The 16,709-nt window shown below is 49.3% G+C and overlaps 1 long non-coding RNA gene across 4 annotated transcripts in view; it reads left to right on the plus strand.

Moving 5' to 3' along the window:
• The window catches only part of LOC106003631, a 133,665-nt gene that overhangs the window by 4,421 nt on the left and 112,535 nt on the right, over nucleotides 1–16,709 (plus strand). The window lies entirely within an intron of this gene.

The raw sequence follows: 16,709 nt of genomic DNA on the forward strand, positions 1-16,709 counted from the left end.
GAGGCTTGTTTGGTCTCAGATGATTCCTCTGATTAAAAAGAGAGAGAGAGAGAAACACCCAGTTTTCTTGCATTTTCTATACTAAAAAAAAGCTAATGGCGGTAGCAAATCTTATCCATTGCGGTTTTCCTGCTTATCCTTTGTTTTTAGGATCTATTACCTTGCAAGGAAGGTTTTCTGCCAAGGAGGCTTTTAGCCTTTCCCTGTATGCTGCCCTTTCAAAACTGTATCATACTTAAAATACTGGAATTTTTAGCAAAGGCATAAATGTATCATTTTCCCTGGACAAATCATTTGTAGAGTGTGAGGAATGCCTGGTTTTCTCTCAATTTAGGCAAATATAAGTGAAAACTTTACAATATAGCAGTCCTCCAGCAACCACCAGGCTTACTTTCTCTCAGACGGAAAAAGATTGGAAGCAGGCTCTCCAGAGCAAAGGTCAATGGGCAGCCAGTTCATTCATCTCTCTTCTCTGCGTCCCTTAGCAGTGGCTTTTCCTTCCTTAAAATTATCTTATGGTTTTAACAATGCTGCGGAGCTCCAGCCATCACCTCTGCATTCCACACAGGAGGAAGGAGCAAAGTGGGTCACAGAAAGCTAAGCATCGTCAGTCTTCTTTCAACAGCTTTCCTAGAACCCCCAAGTAACTCTTTCTGCCTCTTTTATTGGCCACCGTATCTGAAAAGCAGCCTGAGGAATGCAGTTTCTTAACTAGGTACATTGCTGCCTCTGATAACACAGGAGTTGTTGATGACACAGGACGTAGAGGAAAATGGACATAGGATAGGCAACAAGCAGCCTCCATGACAGAGTGCTCCTGAAGACAGCTGGATTTATGTTCTACAGCATTCTCGGTCCCATGACTGGGCCCAGGACAAGTCACTTAGCTCCTCTGGGGCCAGAGTCTTCTTTGTAAAATAACCACATTGCTCTCATCAGAACTCAGAGGAGGAGACTGACTTCAAGGGCAACTTGGAGGAGGATGTTCAAAGGGACAGAAATCACTTGTTTGATTTTGGTATTAATAGTCAAAGAAGATTTCCTTTCATTCATGCATCAGGAAATACTTCATATTTACCCAATAAAATAATGAAAATCCAAACACTCCTTTGTTTACTGAATGCTCGCTTAGGGCCAAGCACTCTTCTGGATGTTTTGCAAAGATGACTTTATTTAGTCCTCCCAGAACCGTGTGGCAGGTTATCATTACCATCCCCATCATTCAGACAAGGAAGCTGGGAAGCAGAAGGGCTAGGGGAGCCCTTCTACCCCTTCTAAGGAGCCCGCTAAATCAACTATCAGTAAGGAGAGGAGCTTCTTTTTGAACCCAACCGTCTGCTTCTTTGACCCAGGGATGTGGAGGTGAGCTGGCAGACCAGCTCTTTCCTATTTCTGTCTTTCTGGTGAAATAGACATGAGCCCAATAACATCAGGCCATTGTAAGTGCCCCAGGGGACGGTTGCAGGGAGGCGGGGAGCCTTACATCCTGTAGCAGCATCTCCTGCCTCGAAGGAAAGCAGTCCAAGCTTAGCATTCTTTCCCCCCCAGAGCACATACCAGGAATCTCAGCTATGTCTGGGTTCATGACTCACCCGTCTGTTGTAGCCAGCTTTTCCAGAGTCAGCTCAGGAGTCAGGACCACACCCTTACAGCCCTGAGGATACCAGACTGGGCTTAGTCCAGACTGGGCCTCTAAGGTTTGGCCGTGTTCCAGCAAAGAGCAGAATGGCAGAAGGAGAAGAGTTTCAGCTCCAAGGAAGTGGAGTTTATTCACATAATTCAACCTGATCAAAGGCCAGAGAAGGTGAACCGGTCATACCCTCCATTCCACATGACCCCATTACCTGGTGGCACAACCAGGGCCGTGAGGATACATGAGACAGGATGGATTTTTTTCAGCAGGGAGTGTATGCTGTCATTCCGCCTTGGACTGAGTCCCCTTCTGTGTTTGCTTTGTACCCTCTCAGAGCCTTGTTCATCCTGCTTCCTTCTCCAGCTCCTTTACATTACATGATACATTTATGCCACTGCAGAGGGAAAATTCACATAGACAGATGGCTGGCCAATGAAACACATAGGCTGCAATGGGAGATGGAGATTTTAGGAAAGCTCCTTGAAGGAGCCTGACATCTAAGAGGCTTAACCTTTTGTCCTCCTCTTCCCTCTGTTTTCCTGTGTGGAATGCAAATGTGATGGCTGGACCTCCAGCAGCCTTCTTGAAAACACAAGACAACATGGAGAAAGAAAGGCAATGCTAAGGATGGCAGAGCAGGCAAATGGTCCCAGGGCTTTGGGAGACTAGGTGTTTTGCCTGGAGATGTGCCTATTTTTGGAGTAGGTTGACCTGATTGATGCAGAGGGAGGCATGAGACATCACTGCTGAAATTCAATCTGCAGGTCAACTAGGAGGGTCTGTTGAGACATCAGTTCCCTTTGTGTGGAGCTGCCTTTTATGCCTCTGGTATGGGGAGCAAAAGTTCAAGGCTGCGTATAGTGAATTTTATGGACTCCAGGTGCTTAGCCTTTGTGGCTCCTTCCTCATGTAAGGACATATCCTGACTGTCGCGATATAAAGATGAATGCCATTTAAACTGGATTGATCATTATATGTTCATTTTCATTATATTCTGGTTTCTCTTCTGATTTTAAAATAAATGAAAACATTTAGGGCAGAGAGCAGCCACAGAAGGGCCCCGGACCCTTGGCCGCCCTGCTGCAGAGCCTCAACAGCTACGACACTCACGTCACCTCGGGAAATGACACGATGAGGATTTTTGGAACAGATTTGTCCCTCTTGTGCCCATTTCCCTATCATCCATCCCCCATCTCCCCGATAATTGCTCTAATCATCTAGCTGATCTGTTTAGTGGGTACGAGTTTCAGTCTATAGTGCTAAGGTATCAAGGATGTAACTCCTTTATTCTTAAAATCTCTTGAAGCTCACCCTGCCCCTATATTACCCCCTCAACCCTGCCGAGGGAAAGTGCGTGTTCTGTCATTATGGGGAGCCCTTGTTTGTCCCTGTGCTCCAGGAGTCATCACACAATCTCAGGGGTGTGTGGGGCCAAACAATGGGGGGTGGGGCAGTCTGCTCTCTGAGGTGGCCGCCACCCTTGCTGTTCAACACCTGGGACCCAGCAGGTGTGGGGCTCCAGAGCCTCTCGGCCTCCCACGGCAGCCAGAGGAGCCTGTGTGACCTGGCGGTCTGTCCCTGACCCAGGCCCCTCCTGGAAACATGCCACTGCTCCCAGCCCCTGCTGCTGCAGAGCGTCTGGTGGGGGCACCCTGTCTAGGTCTCATCCTATCTGCCGACTGCTGCTGGGCCTCTCCTAACTTGGGCCCCTGTCCTAGCCTTGGCCTTGGCCTGGGTAGGGGGCAAGAAAGAACAGTGATAGCAGAGGAGTCAGAAACATAGCCCTCAGACTTCCCAAAGCCCCCAGAACAGCACCGTTCAACCGAACTCTCCGGGATGATAAAAATGTGTGCTCTCCAGGCCACTAGGCAGCCACAAGCCACATGGGGCTACTGAGCACTTGAAAAGTGACTGATGTGACTAAGAAATGGAATTTGAATGTGTATTTTATTTTAATTCATTTAAATGTAAATATACGTAGCCACATGTGGCCAGTGGCTGTCATATTAGAAAGCATGTATCTAGAGCATGTTTTCCTAATCTGGGCAGCTTTGAAAGATGGGCCATCACCCTGGCAACAGATGTGGCCCTAGGGCAAAGAGGTCAAGTTGAGCCTGGCTCTCAGTCAGTTGTCAGAGGGGTGGAGAATTTCTGGGCCAGGCAGGTGAGGCTCCCACATCTTGGCCAGCAGGGCCACTACTGTAAGCCTCAGTGTACCCCTCTCGGGGATAAAACCTCAAGCGAACTGTCAGGGCCTCCAGTGTTCAGAACGACCTGCCCAGGAGGTGGCCCAGGCTGGGCACCTGACACCGAGAATATTCTTGCCAGTTGTCCGCTGGTTTCTTCCGGGTGTGAGGGCCTCAGGTGAGACGCCCATAGACAGACTGTCTGGGCTTGTGGTATTTGATCATGAACTTTCCTGTTTGGGGAAAGGCATCCTTATTTTTGTTTGTGTGGAGCCATTCTGGGGACTGAGGAGATTGGCCCAAGGGACACCTCAGGCTTGGTCCCTGTCATTGTCATCCTACACATCCTCCAAGTGAGTCTTTTGACTCTTTTGGCTTGTTGAGGGAGAAGCATTAAACCACGTTCAGCCATAATGGACAGGAAGCACACAAGCAGCAGAGAGCTGAGCTGACCGGGGTGAAGGACAGCCAACCCAGGCCCCAGGCCCACGCCCCTCCTCCTCCCTGCCCCCGGCCTGTTCTACTGCGCAGCAAAATGATGTCCTTCCACAGGTATGGGGTGCTGGGACATGCTGTGTCCCTCCCCTGAAGCCAGGCCCCCAGGCGCTGTGCTGTTTGCTCTATTCCAAGGACTGTCTGGCCACATGGAGGCCATGAGCTACCACGAGGAAGCCACCTCCACTCCCCCAACTCCTGGCCACACAACCTCAGTGTCCCCTGGCCTCCATCTCCTGACTTGAGAAGTAGGGGCAGAGGAGTAAGTGCAACAGAGGGTGGTTTTGAGGACGAGAGTGCTCACCACGTGGAGAATTCTTAGCCAAGTGACGCACACCATAAGTGTTCCGTGGTACTGGCTTTGGTTACTGGAATGGCTTCCTAATTTTGCTGTGTGTTTCTGATCACAGACACCTTTTCTGGGGCCCCCTGATCCCCTCCAGCCGTGGTCTGTCCACTCCGAGGAATCCCATCATCCTGCCTCCACATTCCATTTTCTCCAGGCCCAGGGGGAACGTGAAATGTACAGGCTAGAACTAGGGGAGAGAGATCCTGTTGTCTGTTCCTTCCTTTATTCCTTCGGTATCTCTCAAGTGTTTACTGAGCCTCTGGAGGGAGGTGATAAACAAATGTGGTTGTTAGAAGGGCTGCTGGAGGGGGCTGCCTGTGGTGCAAGGTGAGGGGCCTCGTGGACATGGGGTGGGCTGTGAGGTTACCTCCACTTGCGTGGAGATCTGAAAGGAGTCGGTTTATGCACTGGTGTCTTGCTTTGTTCTCCCTGTATGGATTGACAGCTAGAGTAGGTTCCGGCTCCCCCTAGGGATCTGTGTGACGGTGAGTGAGTCACCAAGCCTCTCTGATCGTCTGTACAGTGCAGTGGGGTGACCCCTACAACGGGAGCTCTCAACAACCCAACTTGGAGTCATCACCATTACAAAGACACTCTTCACTTCCTATCAGGAGTTCTTTGGGGTCAAAGGACACGGCCCACCCCAGCAGGCCTTCTAGGTGAGCCCCAGAAGGGGCCCTTTAATCTGTACTTAAACCCCTCTCTCTTCCCAGAGACAGCCCATCCCATCACTGCAAAGCGCTGGTGGAGAAGCCAGTAGATCAATAATGCAAAGCCTGTTTTCTGGCACTTCCACAAGTTGGACGTTGCCCTGAAGTAATCCAGTCATATCCGTGGTCACGACGATGGTCATAATTCAGCACACTCATTATAACTCATTGGGCCATTCTTCTGTCCCAGAAACTGCGGAATTATCACAGAAGCCCTGGCTTCTTTTTTGGTTAACTCTTCTAGTCACCTGGCTGTTAGCACTGTGCTCAAGCTCTTCTTCCCATAGTTCCCGAAAGTGGGTGCTTAGGTGTTTGGCAGCCCTGACTCCAGGCTGCCCTTCTGGTCACGGACCCCAGTTTTCTGATGTCTCCCTTCCCATGAGCGCGTGACCTGCCTTGTCCTGGACCCAAGGCTGAGGTCTGGGATCCACACACCCATCTGTTGGCCAACATCATGGCCTCTTTGTGTGGGGGATGTGTGCAAAACCCCTTCTCCCGCATTTTGCATCTGACTTTTGGTTTAATCTCCTAGATTTGGCCTAAATACTCCCTAACATAAAATACGAAGCTTGACTTCATCTGCAGGTTAGAGAAGGGTCCTTCCCTTTTCCTCTTCTCCAGAAGACCGTTTGGCTCAGTGTAGACTGAGAGCAGAGACCTCTGGCATCCACTAGGGCCTGTCTTCAGGGTTGCCCGCATCAAGCATTCTGGGGCACCCCACTGAACACCAGCAGCTCCCCTTCCTGCACAGGTTTCACGGTTGCAGATGAAGGGGGTGACAAGACACATCACAAAATCAAATGTATGGTGTGACCCCATGGACAAACAGGGCAGATACTGATGATTTACGCACTCAGTCATACTTCTCTTAATGGGTAGACACCCTCTTTCTGTCTCATTCTCCCCCCCTCCCTCCTTAAACACTGGCAGCTTTCCTTCAGTGAGGCTCGCAAACCCTACAGTCTGATGCCAGATGCTAGTGGTCAGTCACCTTAAACATCTAGAACATCTGAACGCTCAGGTGGCGAGTGTTGGTTTCGTTGCTTATATAGAGTCACACCCTCGGGGTCTGTGGCTTGGATGAATTTGATTCACTTCAGGTAGGCTTTTCAAGTAGGCACCCCTGAGCCCAGTCTGACAGATGGGCGCCTGTCTCTGTGCAGCGGTCCCTTTGAAGTCCCCAGAAGTGCTTGCTCTGGGGAAGGGAACGCAGAGACGCAGAGTGAGTACAGACTGCCACCCAGCAGCACAAGTGGTGACTGCAGACCAGAATGTTCCGGCTGAGAAAGTGAGTCACCCAGGCACTGTCTCACCTCCCCATAGTGGGTCCCGCCTGCTCAGTGTTCACCCGCTACATCCATCCCCCGGGGGCACTTGCACAGAATAGGAATGGTCAAGGAGGACTGGCCTCCCCCAGTCATTGCATAGCCTTTAACTGGGCCCAGTCTCCCTGTAGCCCAACCCCACCTCCACCTGCCTTCTGCTTGCCAAAATTATTAGAATCTTCCAACTCTCATTTCTACTGCTCTCTATAAAAATGAATAGCCAGTGAGTGGCAAGAGAAGGACTTCTTACTGAAATGGAAATGGTTCTCCAAGTTTCAGGAAAGAGAATTCCAGAACTTTCTGAGCAAGCAGCTTCCAAAGATCATTACAGTTGCTCAGTGCTGTAGTGGTGGTAAAGGGGAGGCCCCCGGTTCTCATGTTCAAGATTTTAATTTATATCTTGTGTAAAACTTAGGGGAGATTAATCATCCTGCTTAAACTGTAACTTAATTCTGAAAGGGCCTCCTGACAGCAGTAGGGGACGGAGAAGCTAATAATTATGGAACATGTTCCGTAGGCCTGGTGTGTGCTGGCTTCTTTATAGCCATTAACTTGTTCAATCCCCACATCCATCCCGTGAGGACTGGACACTCTTAGCCCATGTTGCAGACCAGCAGGCTAAAGTTCTCAAGAGTTTCAGGGAGCACAGACCAAGGCGCAGAGCCCAGATTCTCACCAGCCTCATCCCCAAACACCACAAACCCCCAACTGGCCAATGTCGGGCTTTGTGTGGGATTCTGTTTTCTAAGGGATTAAACCCTTTTCCGATCGTTCAAATAAATCCTGCAAAGGAAGTCAACTTTTTTGGAACCTCAGCCCGAGCAGCTCTTCCACAACCTCAAGGAATCTTGCTGGAAGCTCTGTGAGTAGTCATGGGGAGCGCACTTCTGCCGGGAGCACCTAGAGGTTCTCACCTGGAAAAGGGCCCTCATCAAAAGTGCCACTGACCTTCAGCTGATGCTTTTCAGCATCGGGGATGTCTCTGTTAATCTGTCAATGTGAATAAGGAATAGAGTGTCCAGCTTTAATTAATTCTTTGAATAAGTTTTGAAAGCGAAAGTAAACGAGGGGTCAGACGAAAAGCACGCTCTCACCTGTCTCCTACCCGTTCCCATTGACCCCCCACCGAAACCCTGCTCTTCATCGCTTATCTGTCCAGAATTTCTTTATGCAAATGTAAGCAGGTATTTGAATGAATCTTCTCCCTTTCTTTCCTACTTTCTGAAAAAACCATCACAATCATTTTTACTGCTAAAGCACTTTTGTGTTCTCGAGAGCACTGGGCTGTGGTGTTCCCTCCTTGCGTTCCGGGCTGCTGGGCTGGCCACACGGCCCCTTCTTCTGCACCCTGGTCCTGTGCTTGTGCGGGCATCTAGGGGACAGGTGGGTGCACAGGGAAGACCCCGTTTACGCGCTCCTGTGCCTGGTGAAGCCCCAGGCCAGAGCGGTCAGGGCCATCCTGAGGGTCCAGGGCAGGGGGCTGAGATGTGCTCACACAGCCCAGGACTCTGCTGACCCAGGGTGGTGATCAGGCAGCTGGCTGAGGGCCAGAAAGGGGAACAGTGACTTGGATGCCTGGGGCTTCATGAGGGCCCGGGACCCCCACAGCCAGCTTGACACCAAATTTTATTCACAATAGAGATGGATGAGGAGGTGGAGATTGAGTGTTGAAAAAGAAAAAATTTATCTCAGAATTATTCTAAGCAAATCTTCCTAAGTGAAAGTTCAGGCTTTTGCTGTGGCCAGAGGCACCTCAAGTGGCCACGGCTGACATCTCAGGGTCTTCTCTGGGCTTGGCCCTTGTAAAGGTGTCGCGAAATCACCCTCCGTGAGGATCTCCATTTCTCAGGGGGGGGAAGGCGAGGCTGTGGTCACAGAACTAACGAGTGGGGGAGCCAGAGTTCAGGCCAGACAGCCAGCCGGCCAGTCCCAGCTGGTTTCTCAGCAGTCAGCTGTCCTCACAGCAGGGCCCCAGGGCCTGAGGGGCTTCCTGGATTTTACCCTCAAAGCACCTATGGGGTTGCAGGACAGAAGGCAGCCCAGGGAGACAGGACATCTGCGCTGAGACATGACAGCCTGAGCCCCATCTGGGTGGCCCTGCTCCTTCCAGAGGCCGGCTGACTGGTGGCATCCCTGAGAGGCACCTCCCGACTGGGACTGTTTCCATCAGCAGGATTTTGAGCTGTATGGAATGCCACACTTTTAAAATAATCTGTAATTCGACACCAACAAACAGGAAAGCAAATGTGTTTATAAGAAGGCGATTTATTTTCAGGGGGAAAGAGTTTGGGGGAAGACACCGGCAGAAAAAATGACAAAGAAAGTGAGTGGAAGTCCAGACTTCGTGAGTCATCCTTCAAGGCCTCTGTGTGTGTTTACGGGCTGAATCGTGTCTCCCCAGAGCTCATACGTTGAAGCCCTACCCCTTGAGTAACTCAGAATGAGACCTTATTTGGAAATGGTGTCATGGTAGACATGATTGAAGATGAGGTCATAGTGGAGAGGGTGGCCCCTTTTCCAATGTGAGCGGTGTCCTAATGAGACGGGGACATTGGGATACAGACATACGCACGGGGAGAAGGCCAGGTGGGGATGGCAGTAGGACTGCTACAAACCAGGGAGGCTGGGAGGGAGGTTGCAGTCAGATTCTCCTGTGGCTGCCTCCAATGGGAGCGTGGCCCCGCCACACCTTGATCTCAGACTCCTCATCTGCAGAATGGTGAGATAATACGTTTCTGTGGTTTGAGCCCCCAGTTTATCGTCCTTTGTTACGGCAACTCTAGGAAACTAAAACGGTCGGTGCACATCCTTCCCGATGCTGAAGGAGTCTGCTCTGAGCCGCTTTCCATCCCGAGTCCAGCTCAGCTTGGATTAGCCACCACCTGTTGGCGGTGGCCATGCTCGGCCTGTGGAAAGGGTTGAGGAGAAAGACCCACTTCAACTTTATATGTGATGGGATCCATGCTGTGGTGGGCCACACGATGTGTCCCCAGGCAGAATGGGGGGGGGGTGTTTGCTGAGCCACAGTCTGCACGGGAGCGAGCGTGAGCAGAGCGCCATCTAACCTCACAGTAGGATCTCCCCTGGCGATCGGAACTTTCACCCACATTGTCCTTTGCCCGCTCCTTTCCCTTCCTCCAAGGGTCACCTGCATCCCTCCAAATTACAATTTACAAAGCAAGCAGAGAGGCTCCAGAGGGCTGGGAAGTCACACTTATGCGGGGATTTTTTTGCCTTGTTTCCTAGTTCTTGAACAGGGGTGGCCGTGAACCTAACACAAAACATGGCTTTGACAAGCAGTTCAGAAAAACAGGAACCGCCAATTCATGAGAACTTAAAGAAAAAATAGTTTAAAGAACTGAGAAGTTGCCACATTATAGTGAAAGAATGTCAGGTTTTGGAAATGACAAAAACGAGCAATTTTCACCTCGAAAACCCGGTGGCGTCGGTTACACAAGACATAACCACACACAAACAACGAGCATTTCTTATAATGTCAGGGCATTTACAGTCAAGAGTATTTCATGGAAAGTTATTTTAGTAGCAAGGGTAGCCTTCAGCAATGAGTATTCGTCAAGAGAACGAAACCTTGACTTCAAAGTCAGGAGGCGGAGAAGCGGTGTCTGAGCGCGCTCACAGGGTGCCGCGGGGACCGGGGACTGGGCCCAGGGAGCGGTTCCAGGCAGTGGGAGGTGTAGAGACTCTTCTCCCACGGGTGCTGCCTGGGATGCCCTTGTGACTGGGCTGGGGACACACCCGTCACTGGCGCCCCTGGGTCGCTGCCTGTTTGCTATAAGCATCAGCCTTAAGCTTTTTAAATACCTCCTTTATTGTAAAATTGAGGGCCTTACTGGAAGCAAGCAGAATGGCCTGCAGAACTATATCTGCGTGATGTAACTGAAGGTTTTATCTGTTACCCCAAGGTAGTATCTGACGAAACTGTAAATGCACCAGGTGAAGGCGTCCTAAGGGTAGAGGTGCTGTGTGACTGCCCCAGGCAGAGGATTCCGCTGAGGGGACCCTGCAGCCGTCAGGACACCAGGGTCGGGACTTCAGAACAAAAGACAGGGAAGAAGATAATCACCCCATTTCTCCCCGTAGAGCTCTCTACTGTTCCCATTCCGACTTGTTTCCTTCCAGGGTTTTTCCTCTGTATAATATGTAATAATTGCATGGGCGGCCTATCACATAATTCAGTCTTCTTTAAAACGTAGACTAGTACAGTCCCCACAGCACCCTTTGCGCCATTTTTGTGGTCCCCTTACTCTGCAGCCATGCACAACTGGCGTCCCTTCAGAAAATCCTGCCTTTGAGGGTGGACTTAACAGTTGCCCTCCCTGGGGCACCTGGCTGGCTCCGTCGGTGGAGCACGCGACTCTTGATCTGGGGGTTATAAGTTCAAGCCCCGCATTAGGTGTAGAGATTACTTAAAAATAAAATCTTTAAAAAGAAAGTTGCCCTCCCTGAGGAGTTTTAGGATGTAAATTCAATAAACCGTGCACTGAAAGAAAATGGAAAAGATTAAACTTTGCCTCCAGAAATGCTGATTTTAAAAACAAATGTATAAATTAGCAGATTGTTCTGCAGGGAAGCTGGTTTAAAGGAGAAGGGCTGTGGTCTGCTAATAATTACTCCTTTATAAGTTGCCTGCTTATATTCTTTTTTCTATTTTTAAACTTCGGGGAGAAAGGCCTCTATATGGTTGAGCAGAACATTGAGAACGTTGAGGTGCTCCCACATCAAAGCCTCCCAAGAGACCCCCCAAGGGGCTCTGTCATGGTCAGGCCAGGCCTATCCTCAGAGCTGGAGGGAGGCTTATCCATGGTGTCTATGGGTCTTTGATGTCTCAGACTTCATGGCGCAATGGTCTTCTCACTGTCTAAGCTTTTTTTGTTTTGTTTTTTGTTAGTTTTGTTTGTTTTTCTGAAAGGGAGGGAGAGAAGAGGCAGGAATAGGGAAAAGGAGAAGAGACGGTCTTAAGCAGACTTCATGCCCAGCACAGAGCCTGACACAGGACTTGATCCCAGCACCCCGAGATCATGACCTGAGCCAAAATCAAGAGTTGGGTGTCCAACCAACTGAGCCACCCGGCCCCCCCCCCCCACCTTCTTTTGAAATTTCATTTAGTTTTCAATTTTTTATTTAGGAAAAAATAGTTTATTCATTTGTTTCATCCTGTTCCTACTCTTCGTGTCCTCTTCCTCCTTCCATTTCTTTCTTCCTTCCTTTCCCTTTTGTTCCTTCTAGGTTGTTGCTCTGTTAGAGCTCTTCTCATATTCTGGGCTTTAAACCTTTGACTTATATGTTACAAATCGTTTCTCCCAGTCTGCTGCTTGACCTTCTACTTTGTTTACTATGTCTTTCATTTTACAGAAATATTTAATTTTTTTTAAAGATTTTATTTATTTATTTGACAGACTAGATCACAAGTAGGCAGAGAGGCAGAGAGAGAGGAGGAAGCAGGCCCCCCGCTGAGCAGAGAGCTGATGTGGGGCTTGATCCCAGGACCCTAGAATCATGACCTGAGCCGAAGGCAGAGGCTTTAACCCACTGAACCACCGAGGTACCCCAGAAATATTTAATTTTTTAAAAAGATTTTTTAAAAATTTATTTGAAAGAGAGCACAGGCGGGAGGAGAGGGTGAAGTGGGGCTCGATCCCAGGACCCTGAGATCATGACTGAGCCAAAGGCAGCCACTTAACCCACTGAGCCACCCAGGCACCCCAGAAATATTAGATTTTTATGTGATCTAATCTGTTATGGATGTTAAAACACCCAGGTTTTGGCTTGCTCAGAAAGTCTAAAACACAAAAAAATATTCTTATGTATGTTTTTTTCTTGTGGTTTTTTTATAATTTTATCTTTCTGGTTTAAAATACCAAGTTCACGGGGATTTATTTTCATTTACCATTTGAAGAAGAGGTATCAAACCTTTCTCTAAATGCACGGTGTCTTTCCTAATCCCATTTATTAAGCAGCCTACTTTACCTGCTGGAAATATTTTACATTGAGGGGGCTGGAAGAGGTGAAGTAGTCAATTTTGGTTGGAACATGGAACTCAGTTTTTGGCAACATATCCTCTCTGAACTTGGGGCTCAGGGATAGAGGGAACCATAGAGCTTTCAGAGGATATGAGATAGAGACGGAAAGGGGTAGATAACCTGGGACAAGTGGATGGTGAACACGGTGGGGGGACAGCAGAGGGGGATGTGAGTGGAGAGCCAAGAAGAACCTTGGAATAAATGAGCCCAGCTGGCAGTCAGCTCATGGAAAGGCAGGTGCTCGTGCTGGACGCAGTCCAGGCTGGTCCAACCCTGGGTAAGACTTTAAGACTTTTGGGCATGGGGAGAATCAGGTTCGGATATTTGTGTATTGAAAACTTTGATCTCAAGTGTGAATGGTAGATGTGCCATCCTGGTAGAAAAGAAACCTGATTTTTCTGGGAGCAGAGAAATCAGATCCGTGAAAATAATTTGAAAAGCAGGCATGGACACAATCTGCAAGAATGAACTCGACCCCACCAAAGCATGGAGTTTGATTCAAACCAGAAGACTTAGCAGGACTCCAGTCTGCTAACAGCTTCAGAGGGTGGAAATCTAGAAGGAGCATCCAGAGGGCCAGCCTGAAGCCTCCCACTCTCAAAGAAGGCTTTCCAGGATGCTGTGACTTCTGTCTCGCCACCATGAAGTCCTTATGGAGGGAGACCATTAAGTCCCCAGCACCCTTCCTTCTGGGTCCACAGCAGATTCCCGCTGAACCAACTTCATGGACTTAATATCTGTGCCATCGTTCAGGGCTCCGTGCTCAGAATCCACACCTGGGCTCTCTGACTCTGCTGTCTTCATCCTGAAATTCTGAATAGTTTTGGAACAAGGGGCCACACGTGTTCATTTTGCACTGGGCCCCACATGTTCGGGGCTCGGGCCTGGATGGAGGTCACGGATCCCAGTGTGTTCCTGGGAGTCCACACATATGCTTGCACTCCTTGAGCACAGTGTTTAAGGGAGCCCTACCGGGAGGCAGAGGGAACAGGTGCTGAAGTGTAGTTGCCTTTCGTGACTTGGACTCTTCACTACTGCTTTATGTCACAGCAGGCCCTGATTCATGAAATGTGGCTAAAAGCAACTTACAAAAATGAAAGGGTAGGGATAGAATTTCCAGAGCAATTCTGAAAGAACCCTCTAGCCACAGGACGTGCTGTACCTGGGCCATGTTCTCTGCACTAGAAGGACACACAGAGAAAGAAGGCTGCCAGCAGGAGGCCTACATGTTCTGCTGATCTGAAGACTCAAACATATACTTATCCTGAAGGTTCCCAGAACTTAAGAGTCAGGTGCCCTGAAACAGGAGTTGTAGAAGTCCTCTCTGCCCATCTGAGACATACTTCATGGCAGGGAGCTGCTGGACAACTTTCCCAGTTTATTCCAGTCCCTGGGGATTCCTACAGATTGAAGGAATTTTCTTTTCTCTTTGGGATTCTGCTTTCACCACCCACTATGTCCCTTCCTTTGGGACCGAGAAGCATCAGGCAGGGATGGACCCAGTCCTCTCACTACCCACACATTAGACCCAGGTACTCCCCCTAGGGTGAAGTTTGCAGTCCAGGTATGAAGAAAGCACCACAGGTTGTGAAGCCAACTCCCCATTCCTACCGAAATTCTAAATACCCAGCTCTCTGGTGAGTTCTCCCTCAGGATTTGACAGATCAGGTTCCCAGCAAGGAGAACCTGCTGGAGTCAGGACTAGCTGCAGGGTTCCTGGAATCTTGTAGTTCACCCAACATGATGGTTTATGAAATGAAACATCCAGAACATCCAGTGGCATTTGCCCCCATAGGAAACAGAAGCTTCCATAAAACTTCCTCTACACTGTTTTTATGCTCAGACCACCTGTGGGTCAGTTATTGATAATGTGGCAATGGAGGCGAGGAAGACACCAGGGAGTGGTGTAGAACACAATAAACTATGCCCCAAGAGATTCCACAGTCAAGTGTAGAATGAAGAACTCCAGATTAATTTAAAAGAAACTTTTTTTTTTAATTGCAGGACTTCTCAGAGCCTTCAGCCATGCTTTGTAAATATCCCAAATGCCATAACATAGATAGTAAATCCTAAATGCAGGTAGTGATGGAACCTTCCCCTCTTTTTTTCTTGGAGAATTTTATAGGACCAGAGTTCCAAAGAATGCACTTTGGGACAAAACATACCCATGTTATAGAAGTTTAGAAGGAATATGTTAGTATGGGATAAAAGAGAGTGACATTTGGATTAAAATTTTAAAAATCAGAGAAGATCCCTAGATCTTTCCAGATGGGAAGAGTAGCATGGTAAGAGGCCGAGGATAGTGACAAGTGGTGGATCTAGGGCAGGCTGGTGAGGGCAGGCTTGGGGGAAAGAGGAGGCTGGGGCAATTTGTTAGAGGTAGACCATAGTGTTGGGCCTTTCACTTGCAGACAGCCTACATTTGTGTGTGCGTGTGTGTGTGTGTGTGTGTGTGTGTGTACAGCGCTTAAAGGTTTTGAGCAGGGGATAGGATGATGAATGCACAGCTTTAGAAAGATGACTTTGTGGGAAGAACTGAAGACATCCTGGAGACCAGTCGCCCTCTAGGAAGGCAGCCTCAACATGGAAGCTTGGCATGGCCAGGAAGGAACAGACCCAGGTGGCAAGACAGCCAACAGACCCAGGAGGTCAAGGTAGAGGTGGCAGCACGGACAACTGGCCGAGTTCTGAAACTCCACGCCGCCCACGTCACCACTGACGTTTCGAAAACTCGGAACAGATGGTAACACCTGGGCCTGTACAGATGGGTCAGGAGGATGGCTATGATCATGTGAGGGGTGGGCACGGAGTGGAAAGAGTTTCTCCCAATGGCACATTAAGAATATTACAGAGGGGTTCCCCCTCTTTCCCTCAAGGGTGTACTGGCTGGGGAACCAGCAGATAGCATGGGGGAACACCAGCGTGCCAGGAGCCCACTGCTGCCCACCCCTTCGAAAGCCATCTACATGGAGGATGAGCAGTGACCAGAAGGGAGAGGCATGAGCAGGCCCTCTGGCTGTGACGGACAGCTCGCTGTGGCTAGTCAGAACAACAGCCCCAGGGAGCAGAGTTTTATACACGTGGCTCCAGTAAGGCCTCATCCAACCAGCTCTGGCTCTTCTTGCTCTTTGGAACCAACAGAATCCACTGCTCGTTGAACTGCTTATCCTGGAATCTCACAAATTTGCACGTTGACTTTGTTAATAAAGGACTAAGTAGATAATTCAGACAAGCCCTGTGGTTTGGAAGCCACGGATTTTGGCACTTCATGTTCATGCATAAGACGAATAGCCTTTGAGGAACAGCATTTCCTAGACCGAGGCTCTATGTTTGGATAGAATACAGCCCCTCTAGACAATCTCCCAAAGAAATTCAGTTGGCCTCTTTGGTCCGTACCTTCCCCTTATTGCCTCCTCTCATGCATAGATTTATGTGTGTTCACATTTATGTAGGAACGTGCACTAGTGTGCCCTCCTGTGCAGACATCTGGTTCCTGAAATTTCAGTCCATCCGCTGCCAAGGTTCATAACCAGGACAGACTGATGGACAGTTCTTAGTGCTTGATAGGATAGTCATCTTACATTATAAAGAGCACCAAAATATTCTACGGGAAATATTTCTGCATCGCGTGAAGAATTAATGAGATAGGAATGAGGCAAAAAGCCACCGTTATTTCATTAAGCACGAAGGTACTACTGATGAGGCTGCAGCAGAGAATCAGAGAGGATTCCTGGTGGAAGCAACTCCAGCCTTGAAGGAGAGCGGTCTGAGTTATGAAAGCATGAAGGAGGAAGGGAGAACCCTGGGGAGGGGTTGGAGGATGACTACCCTGAGGCTCACAGTGCTGGCGAAGGAGACATCAGGACCAGGCCCTGAGAGGCAGGTGGACGTGCCCACGTGGCTTTGGACGTGTAGCAGAGGACACAGAGGACTGTCTGGGGGCAGAAGTCAGTGGGTATGCAGGCGAGGT

This window comes from Mustela putorius, unplaced genomic scaffold (genome assembly GCF_011764305.1).
Source record: "Mustela putorius furo isolate JIRA1106 unplaced genomic scaffold, ASM1176430v1.1 tig00000281_pilon_pilon_pilon, whole genome shotgun sequence".
NCBI classification, from domain to species: Eukaryota; Metazoa; Chordata; class Mammalia; order Carnivora; family Mustelidae; genus Mustela; species Mustela putorius.